The sequence below is a fragment of the Salvelinus sp. IW2-2015 genome, linkage group LG4p, assembly GCF_002910315.2.
Source record: "Salvelinus sp. IW2-2015 linkage group LG4p, ASM291031v2, whole genome shotgun sequence".
In the NCBI taxonomy this organism is placed as follows: Eukaryota; Metazoa; Chordata; class Actinopteri; order Salmoniformes; family Salmonidae; genus Salvelinus; species Salvelinus sp. IW2-2015.
This window is the reverse complement of record NC_036841.1, coordinates 7,978,497-7,989,647: the sequence shown is the minus strand read 5'-3', so window position 1 is coordinate 7,989,647 and position 11,151 is coordinate 7,978,497. Positions and strand designations below refer to the sequence as shown.

General features: G+C 42.2%; 1 long non-coding RNA gene across 1 annotated transcript; it reads right to left on the bottom strand.

The window, feature by feature from the left end:
- Positions 1-615: 615 nt before the first annotated feature.
- On the bottom strand, positions 616-6,757 carry LOC111960104 (uncharacterized). Its single transcript, XR_002876772.2, has 4 exons — positions 6,347-6,757; positions 2,121-3,157; positions 1,588-1,903; positions 616-1,348 (listed from the first exon to the last, which is right to left on the bottom strand). It is a non-coding gene; the product is annotated as an uncharacterized lncRNA (long non-coding RNA).
- Between the last annotated feature and the right edge of the window lie 4,394 nt (positions 6,758-11,151).

Sequence of the window (11,151 nt, the reverse complement as noted above, 5' to 3'; positions counted from 1 at the left end):
TTTTGCCTGAGACAGTGAACCATTAACCTTTACTACTTGCTCGCCTAGAGGGATACTGCTTAACCCCAGTGCCTCCTGTTTGAAGATTAGGAGACAGTGATTAACTGTATCAAAGGCCTTTTGTAGGTCAAGCAGTACCATTCCACAGAGTTTTCTCATACTTGAGAAAAAGTAAAGATACCTTAATAGAAAATGACTCAAGTAAAGGTGAAAGTCACCAAGTAAAATACTACTTGAGTAAAAGTCTAAAAGTATCTGGTGTTAAATGTACTTAAGTTCAATGGTGTAAAAAGTACTCAATCATCAAACTTGAGTAAAAGTTATACATTAAATTCCTTATATTAAGCAGTGGTGGATGTCCTTAAGTATCTGGCTCCATCAGTGTGTCAGGTCATGCCTTCGTAACAAGGACACCTATAAATCAAATCAAAGTKTATTTGTTACGTGCGCCGAATACAACAGCCTTACAGTGAAATGCTTACTTACAGGCTATAACCAACAGTGCAAAAAAGGTATTAGGTGAACAATAGGTAAGTAAAGAAATAAAAACAACAGTAAAAAGACAGTGAAAAATAACAGTAGCGAGGCTACATACAGACACCGTTTAGTCGGGCTGATTGAGGTAGTATGTACATGTAGATATGGTTAAAGTGACTGCATATATGATGAACAGAGAGTAGCAGTAGCGTAAAAGAGGGGGTGGCGGGTGGTGGGACACAATGCAGATAGTCCGGTTAGCCAATGTGTGGGGGCACTGGTTGGTCGGGCCAATTGAGGTAGTATGTACATGAATGTATAGTTAAAGTGACTATGCATATATGATAAACAGAGAGTAGCAGCAGTGTAAAAGAGGGGCTGGGGGGGGGCACACAATGCAAATAGTCCTGGTAGCCATTTGATTACCTGTTCAGGAGTCTTATGGCTTGGGTGTAAAGATTTAGAATTTTAAACATAAATTAACAAAACGCATAAGGCAGCCGTGTCCTTGGGCTTGCTAGCGTTAAGCTGTCATTACTTGAAGTTGAAGAATTTACGGTTCATCTTCAGGAAAAGCTGGTTTTCAACGTTTCTGGAATCCAGCCATTGGGGCTGAAAACAAGTACTGCAACGCTGAACAGCCTTGATGTAGGTAAGGGTGTGTTTAACCTCAGAGACAGCTTACAGACTGCCGGGAAGGACTTGAGCAACTCCATATGATCAGCTGAACAGGCCAGGTGTCCGTCCATCTGTTTGGAGATTTCTTGTGCTTGAGAGGTTTTCATGGCAGAGAAGAAGTCCTCATCTGATGAACTGATGCCATCACCTAGCTGCATCAAGGGTTCTTYCAGGTCCTTKATGTAGTCCATTCCTGAAATACAAGGGAGATGACAATATCAATCATGCAGTCAAGAGCCTACATTAATCCATCCCCATCCCCCATATATATAAACCAAGCAACAGGGCTAAGTAGGCTACCCATTGGACTGAACCACAAAGTCAGGATTGTAGTTTAAATGGGTGGTTCTCAACTCTATGAAGTGTCAAAATGTACACTATACACAGTTTATGAATAATAAAAAACTATTAATCTACCACATGTTGTGTTACCCATTCTGATGGTGGTATCATCCTTTGTCCACATTGTTTTGAATTTGGGGAGAAGGATTGCAGCTGCTATCAGCTCAGGGTTGTGAAACATGTGGCTGAAGCGCTTCTTCAGTCCCAGTTGTAGCTATCCACCAGAGGCTTACAGTACTTCAGGGACAACTTGAGTCKGTCAAGTTTTGTGATCAGCAGGTTGGTAGTTGGAAGTAGCCACCCCATCTGGACATTGGTTTCAGCCTGCAGGATGTTGACGGCCTTTGCGACTGGGCTCATGGTGGCAGCATACTCTGTGAGGAAGGCGAGTGCAGCTGGATTGAACCTATGAAAAAAAAATATATATAATAATACTGCGTTTCCTAACCGTATACAAAGGGGACTACTAACCATTTCACCTGATTTAACTACAGTAATCAATGTTAGTGTATGGCTACAACATGAAACAATTATTAGTCCCCAAGCAAAGGGTCAGGAAACTGCAACAGATTTAGACAACATTCAGGAACTTAAATTATGACAAAATAATACATAATCCTTACCTACATTGGAACCTCGAAGTCTGTGCAGAGAACTCTGACGACCGCCACTCCTTTGTCTTTGACGATCCTCAGGAGTCTTTCTACAGCCATGAACCAGGAGTTCCACCTTGTACTGTAGCATTCGGGCGCAGCAGCTGCAAGCATCTTCATTTGTTCCATAGTGCTTGGGGCTTGGCACTTGGCAAATATTGAACGGGACACTTTTTATTTATTTTTTCTTACTGGATGTTGCTTTCAGGGCATTGACTGTAGATACTTAGAGTCGGTGGCAAGAACAGTGCTGGTGCTTCGGCAACTGGTACTCAAAACCATCATCTTCATTCAGGATCATTGCCACCTCAACAAACTCCACTTCTTCACTCTCCTCTTGTTCCTCTTCACCATCTTCCTGTCCTGGCTGAGCTGCTTCACCACCCACTGCTTCCACTGTCTCGTTGTTTTTCATCTTTTCATCAAAAACTCTGAAAACATTCAATAAGTTAGAGCCGTTGTCTGTTGTTGTTCTCACAATCTTAACCCATGATTTCAAACTCAGAATGGATGTTATTTAGGGTGCCTGCCAACACATCGAAGGTGTGCGATCCTCTCAACCGTTTACAGGCCAGGGCTGCAGAGCATCTGTTGAAACTGTCAGGGTCTATCCAGTGGGCAGTAACACCAATGAAGCTCTGTCTTCTTGCAGACCAGCAGTCGGTGGTGGTGGCGATGTGGTCAACTCCTCTCATGGCCTCAGTCACCTTCTTCTTCATTTCCTTGGAGCCTTCATCAATCCTGGAGCGCAGTGTGGGCCTTGATAAGATCTTTGAGTTAGGCTGCAGATCCTGGACAAACTCTCTGAACGGTTTGTGTTCTACAACAGCGAATGGTTGGAACCCTTGGACCACATACTTCACCACAGCTTTGTTGATGGATTTTTGAGACACTGTCTTCAGTAATGTGCTCTGCTTGCTGGTGGAGGGAATCTTAGGGGCATGTTTTGTCTTCAGTGTGTTTGCCGTCAGTTCTCCATAATWCTTAAGATGGTGTACATGCTTTCTCTGAAATAAGAAGAAAAGGAAAAGCGAAAAACTGTTACTAGATAACTACCATCACCAAATACTTAAGGTATAGGATCCTAATTTTAAAGCTATAAACAACATTAGTTAAGTGACAGTTAGTGACTATTTAATATTACAATGAGAAAAAAATATGTTAATTGATCTAGCTAGTTAGTAGGTTATGTCAATAACTTAAGTYTACAGTAATTAGCAAGGTAAGAACAACTTTATCAACTAACACAAAGAATAAAWTGTCTAGCTAACTGGGTGTTAGCTAAAATTAGAAAGCTAACATTAGCTAGCTAGCTAGCTTGACTGGGTGTTTGGAAAAAAGGTATTTGGCTAGACTAACGTTAGCTGACTAAAATGTGCCCAGATTCAGAAACTTCGGAAGCTAGTTAGTTAGCTCGTGTCAAATCAAATTGTATTGGTCACATACACATGGTTAGCAGATGTTATTGCAAGTGTAGCGAAATGCTTATCCTTCTAGATCCGACAGTGCAGCAGTATCTAACAGGTAATATCTAACAATTCCACAACAAAACCTAATATCTAACAAATTCCACAACAAAACCTAATACACACAGTCTAGTAAAGGAATGGGRTGAGAATATATAARTATAAAATATATGGATGAGCAGTGACAAAGGGGCTAAGATGCAATAGATAGTAAAGAAGAGATAGTGAAGGATACAGTATACAGTATGAGATGAGTAATGCGAGATATGTAAACATTCTTAAAGTGACTAGTGTTCCATTTATTAAAGTGGCCAATGATATCAAGTCTGTAGGTAGGCAGCCACCTCTCTGTGCTAGTGGTGGCTGTTTAACAATCTGATGGCCTTGAGATAGAAGCTGCTTTTCAATCTCTCTGTCCCGGCTTTGATGCACCTGTATTGACCTTGGCTTCTGGATGGAAGTGGGGTGAACAGGTAGTGGCTCGGGTGGTTATTGTCCTTGATCTTTTTTGCCTTCCTGTGACATTGGGTGTTGAAGGTGTCCTGGAGGGCAGGTAGTTTGCCCCCGGTGATGTGTTGTGCAGTCCCTCTGGAGAGCCCTGCGGTTGTGGGCGGTGCAGCTGCCGTACCAGGCGGTGATACAGTCCTACAAGATGCTTTAAATTGTGCACCTGTAAAGGTTAGTGAGAGTTTCAGCCTCCTGAGGTTGAAGAGGCGATGTTGTGCCTTCTTCTGTGTGCGTGGACCATTTCAGTTTGTTGGTGATATGTACACCGAGGAACTTAAAACTTTCCACCTTCTCCACTGCTGTCCCGTCGATGTGGATAGGGGGTGCTCCCTTTGATGGTTCCTGAAGTCCATGATCATCTCTTTTGTTTTGCTGACATTGAGTGAGAGGTTATTTTCCTGAACCACACTCCGAGGGCCCTCACCTCCTCCTGTAGGCCGTCTCGTCGTTGTTGGTAATCACGCCTACCACTGTAGTGTCGTCTGTAAACTTGATGATTGAGTTGGAGGCGTGCATGGCCACGCAGTCATGGGTGAAGAGGGAGTACAGGAGAGGGCTGAGAAAGCACCCTTGTGGGGCCCCAGTGTTGAGGATCAGCGAGTGGAGATGTTGTTTCCTACCTTCACCACCTGGGGGCGGCCGTCAGGAAGTCCAGGAGCCAGTTGCACAGGGTGTGGTCGAGACCCAGGGTCTCAAGCTATGGTGTTGAATGCTGAGCTGTAGTCAATGAACAGCATTCTTACATAGCTATTCCTCTTGTCCAGATGGAAAAGGGTAGTGTGGAAAGGGTAGTGTGAAGTGCAATAGAGACTGCATCATCTGTGGATCTGTTGGGGCGGTATGCAAATTGGAATGGGTCTAGGGTTTCTGGGATGATGGTGTTGATGTGAGCCATGACCAGCCTTTAAATGCACTTCATGTCTACAGACGGGAGTGCTACGGGTCGGTAGTCATTTAGGCAGGTTACCGTAGTGTTCTTGGGCACAGGGACTATGGTGGTCTTTTTAAAAACGTGTTGGTATTACAGACTCGGACAGGGAGAGGTTGAAAATGTCAGTGAAGACACTTGCTAGTTGGTCAGCGCATGCTTGCAGTACACGTCCTGGTGATCCGTCTGGCCCTGCGGCCTTGTGAAGTTGACCTGTCTAAAAATTTACCCACATCGGCTGCAGTGATGCATGATCGGCTGCGTGATCACACAGTCTTCCGGTACAGCTGGTGCTCTCGTGCATGTTTCAGTGTTATTTGCCTCGAAGCGAGCATAGAAGTAATTTAGCTCGTCCCGTAGAGTCGTGTTACTGGGCAGCTTTCGTCTGTGCTTCTCTTGTTAGTCTGTAATGGTTTGCAGGCCCTGCCAGATACGACAAGCGTCAGAGCCGGTGTAATATGACTAGATTTTGTCCTATATTGACGCTTTACTTGTTTGATGGTTCGTCGGAGGGCATTGCGGGATTTCTATTAAGCTTCCGGGTTAGAGTCCCGCTCCTTGAAAGCGGCAGCTCTAGCCTTTAGCTCAGTGCGGATGCTGCCTGTAATCCATGGCTTCTGTTTGGGTATGTACGTTGGTACTGTGGGGATGACATCATCGATGCATTTATTGATGAAGCCAATGACAGATGTGGTGTACTCCTCAATGCCGTTGGAGGAATCCAGGAACATATTCCAGDCTGTGCTTACAAAACAGTCCTGTAGCTTAGCATCTGCTTCATCTGACCACTTTTTTTATTGATCTTGTCACTGGTGCTTCCTGCTTTAATTTTTGCTTGTAAGCAGGAATCAGGAGGATGGAATTATGGTCAGATTTGCCAAATGGAGGGCGAGGGAGAGCTTTGTATGCATATCTGTGTGTGGAGTATAGGTGGTCTAGAGTTCTTTTCCCTTTGGTTGCACATTTAACATGCTGATAGAAATTGGATAAAACTGATTTAAGTTACCCTGCATTTAAGTCCCCGGCTACTAGGAGCGCCGCCTCTAGGTGAGCGTTTTCTTGTTTGCTTATGTCAGAATACAGCTCATTCAATGCTATCTTAGTGCCAGCCTCTGACTGTGGTGGTATGTAAACAGCTACAAAGAATATAGATGAAAACTCTCTCGGTAGGTAGTGTGGTCTGCAGCTTATCATGAGAAACTCTACCTCAGGCGAGCAATAGCTCGAGACTTCCTTAGATATCATGCACCAGCTGTTGTTTACAAGAATACATAGACCRCCGCCCCTTGTCTTACCAGACGCCGATGTTCTATCCTGTCGGAACATCACATAACCAGCCAGCTGTATGTTGATATTGTCGTCGTTCAGCCTCGACTCCGTGAAGCATAAGATGTTACAGTTTTTAATGTCCTGTTGGTCATTTAATCTTCCCAGTAACTCATCCATTTTATTGTCCTAAGATTATATGTTTGCTAGGAGAATTGGGGGTTTATTCGATCGCCTCCGACTTYTCCGAAAAAATAAGCTGCAAACAAAAAACGTCTGCCTTCTGTGTTAGTGTTTGAAGCTTTTGGAGGTTAGACAAAACTCATGCTATGATGCTAGGTGGTCAAGTGAAGACTGGTTGAGCCTTGGACAAAAACAAATGTTGCTATTTGCATTACCAGTTTTACCTCTCCATTCAAGAACACACTACAGGCCAGGTATGGAGGTCGCATTATCAGTTTCACACCGTTTACTTCAGATATATCTAACTGGATTTTATCAAGTAACACTTTGAGATAATTCAGTAAAAACAATACTATAAGTGGCCACATTTTGTTCATATAACTGCGCAGCAAGCACATTAATAACTAGTAGTAGGAACCAATATAATTCGATGTGCAAGGGTATATTGCAATATCGTTTTATCATTCCTCTTAGCAAACACTATATTTATTAAGGTACATGTGTGTGCTTGCTAGTGTTGAAGTATTAATGGTTGTGAAATAGTAGTATTATTGGTAATGACAGCAGTATGCCTAGCTAATGGTAGTTGTAGTAATGGTGGTTGTCATAGGCTATGGGTTAGTTAAAGTTAGTTATTTTGGGTTGGTTTGTAGGTGTGGAGTTATTATAGTGGGCAAGTATAATAGGTTAGAGTAAGTATAGCATCATTAGCAATAGAATGGGGTTTTAAGCTTAATTATATATATTTTTGAACATTCTGAAAGTTTTGTGGCAGTGACTTCAGTTTAGAATATGGAGCAAAAAACATTTCGCCACTGCTCTTGATCCATTTCAACTACAAAAACCACCCAATGTTGACATGTGCTGACTGACTTAATTTAGATTTCCTCAACACAGCTTTTTGCCACGATTCATACTTTAGAAACGATAAAGCTTGTTGTATCTCCATTCATTTCGATGGTGGAATGCAAGCTTCAACATTCTAAACTGAAATCACTGCCACAGAACAATCCGACTACTATAACAAACAAAATGGAAATCTTTAAAACCCATTCTATTGCTAATAATGCACTAGCACTCACGCGTGCCTATTATAATTTCCCACTATAACCCACKATAATAAGTCCACACCTACAAACCACCCCGAAATAACTACCTTTAACTACTACCATTACTAGGCCTACTGCCGTCATTACCACTGTCACTAATACTACTATTTCACAACCATTAATACTTCAAGGCTAGCAAGCACACACATTTACCTTAATAAACATAGTGTTTGCTAAGAGGAAGGATTAAAGGATATTGCGACATACCTTGCTCATCAAGTTCTATTGGTTCCTACTACTAGTTATTAATGTGCTTGCTGTTCTTACTGAATTATCCCAAAGTTTGACTTGATTAAATCCAGTAAGTTGTATCTGAAGTAAACAGTGTGAAACTGGTAATGCAACCACCATTCCTGGCCTATAGTGTGTTCTTGAATGTTGTTAAACTGGTAATGTGATGTCCATACCTGGTCAAGAATGTGTTTTTTGCATGGGGCTGTGAAACTAGTAATGCGATGTCAATGCCCAGTCAAGAATGTGTTCTTGTCTGGAACTGTGAAACTACTAATGCAGACGCTTGCTAGCAGTGTGGGTGCAATGATTGAATAAAATGTATGTGTCAATTTATTTTGCAATGCTAACATGCTGGCCATTGCACGCATGTTGATTTTGTCCACCCACAACAGACGCGATCAGGACACTCAGATTGAAATTTTAAAAAATAACTCTGAACCAACTTTTCGATTTTCCGTGATGTGTTCTGTCTGTTCCCTTGCTAACGTTTGCTAAACCAAAGCTAGTTTGACACAATTAGTGTCAAACAGCTAGTAATAGCCAATGTTTGTAAGAAAGTATTTCACATAGCAGGACATCTAGCTAACGTCATTCATTGTATGCACAGGTTGCGTTGGACAAAATTGATGATGGCAGTCCGACTAGCAGGGTTAGAGGGAGAGCTAGGGGGCAGAGGCAGGTGCATAGAGAAAGAAATGAGAAGAGGCTTTTTGCTCTCCGTGATAGAATGGCTGCCACACAGGTTTGTATTATGTTGAAAATACCTATATATTTAACAAAAATAAAGTTTTTATTTTTTAATAGTTGATGTATGMACAGAATAATTGGTGGCTGAATACATAGTGACCGACTGGCTCAAATTGGTCTTATGTAGCAAATTTTGAAATTGTGTTTTTTACATTGAATAAAAGTAGAGACTCGGTGCTACAAAATGGCATATCATACACTACAGTTGAGCAACAATGGGAAAGTAATTGAGAAAATGGCCTTTGAATGTTTTGGTACTACTACTGGAGAGCCCTTCTTTGTCTACACCCATTCAGCATTGTTCACACCCTCTTAAGCTTTAGCCCCACCCATCTCTTTAAGGGTTGATCTGTGCATTCTGTAGTAACAACAGCAGTCAAGCACCCAAGCTAACTTGCTAGCTACTTCCAGACACGAATGAGAGAACAGCTCACTGAACATTACTCGCCTTAGCAGAGCTGGTTAGGATGTTCTGTTATCCAGAGCGTCGGTGACTGCAACTGTGCTGTCAGATTGTCCGTTCCTAAATTCAGAGCGACTGGCCGATGAGTATGGTTGATCCGAACGTTCTGACCTCACAACTGCAGTCAAGCACCCAAGCAAATATTGGCTAGCTTGCTAGCTACTTCCAGACACAAATGAGAAAACACCCCACTCTGACCATTTTACTCACCCTAGCAGAGGTGCTTAGACTGTTTTCATGTTATCCAGAGCGTTGGGGACTGTAACTGTGCTGCTGTCAACAATTTAATTAYGCATTTTTGCAGACTGTTACTGACACCSGCCATATTCAACGGGTGTTGAGCGTTCGTAAATTCATCAGTTATTCTGCGCTCTGGCATACTCAGACGAGAGTGCTTTGAAATCGGAGTAGATGGCCAGACAGAATTGACAAACGCACCCGAAATGGTTACTTGCATAGTGGAATCTTTTGTTAAGACATGTAGCTAGCTATCTAGGTAAACAATTAACCATAATCCCAACTCGTTACTACCCTGCATGAATCTGCAGGTAGCTAGCTAACATGAGGTTATAGCTAGCCAAGCAAATGGCTCTGAGATACAAATAATAAGATCATACACCTAAATTTAGCTAGCGAGCCAGCCAGCTAACGTTAGCTAGCTAGGTAAACAATTAACCATAATCCCAACTCATGACGTTACTACCCTGCATGAATCTGCAGGTAGCTAACCAACCWGGTTCAATGTTAGCGAGCTAACATTAGGCTATAGCTATCCAAGCAAATGGCACTGAGATACAAATAATAAGCTCATACACGCAAACGGAATGAGCAGCAGCTACATTTGGCTACATACGGACCATTAGTGGAATTCTCGTGAGAGAGTAACGGTTAATGTGATTGGATGTTAATTATTTGACTAGGCTACCTGACATTTTGTTCTTATTTCGCTGAACACTAGATGATTTTATTTTATTTTTGGCAGTGAAACGAGGCTACTCAGGCGAGAAAAAAACCTCACCCAAATGTATGGACCCATTGAAAAATAAATGGACTGTTTGAAAATGTGAAGAATAAATATATATATATAAAAAAGTGAATCACATTTTGATTTGGCGTACCCCCGACGGCATTGCGCGTACCCCTGGACATATTTAAAGTGGTAATCCGCGAGTCGTCCATGACCCCAGGCTTCCCCCTGCTTCTTGTGTTGTTTATATATACACAATCTATGGTTGTGAGAGAGTGGGAGAGGGCATAGATGCGAGAGAGAACGCTTGGGCCTGAGGGAGCGTGCATGAGAGAGCTAGAATGTAAACAGCAGGGTAGTCAGCTGCTAGCTAGTTTTAGGTGAACAGCTGTGGTTGCAGGGACAATGTTTTTTAGACATGATCTACTGAACAAGCATCATCATCATTGGTATTGGATCTGGATCAACTCCACCTGAAAAGAGAAGTGATGGCTGTTGGGTTTCAAAAGAAATAACAAAAGAGGTGCGTCCTGGGGATCGCAGACGACTCGCTGATTCCAGCTTTAAGGAGTTAAAACCTCTACGGGATGTGTGTCCCTAAACTGGGACGGTTGTTGCTAACGTGTGCTAATGTGACTAGTTGTATACAACAGCCAACTTTCTGGGACATAGACATGTCTTATATGGGCAGAACGCTTAAATTCTGGTTAATCTAACTGCAGTGTCCAATTAACAGTAGCTATTAGAGTGAGAAAATGCCTTGCTATTGGTTGAGGAGAGTGGACCATTTTWTTTTTTTTATCATGGCAACTGGTTTGATACATTCAACTCTGAAGATAAATAATGTACTTGCATTCAGTAATCTTGCTCTGATTTGTTATCCTGACGGTCCCAGAGATAAAACGTAGCATAGTTTTGTTTGATAAAAATAMATTTTTATGTTSAAATGTAGGAACTGGGGTTTACAGTTTGACCCCATTGCTGTCTCTGGCTCCACACCCACCCCGCCCGGCCACCTAGATGTGTGAAAGTTAGTGTATCAGCTAATGATCCATCATGTATGACATTCCTGGGAGTGTGTAAATTTTTTTGTATGTTCTATATAGTTATGTACTTGAAAACGTATCAATT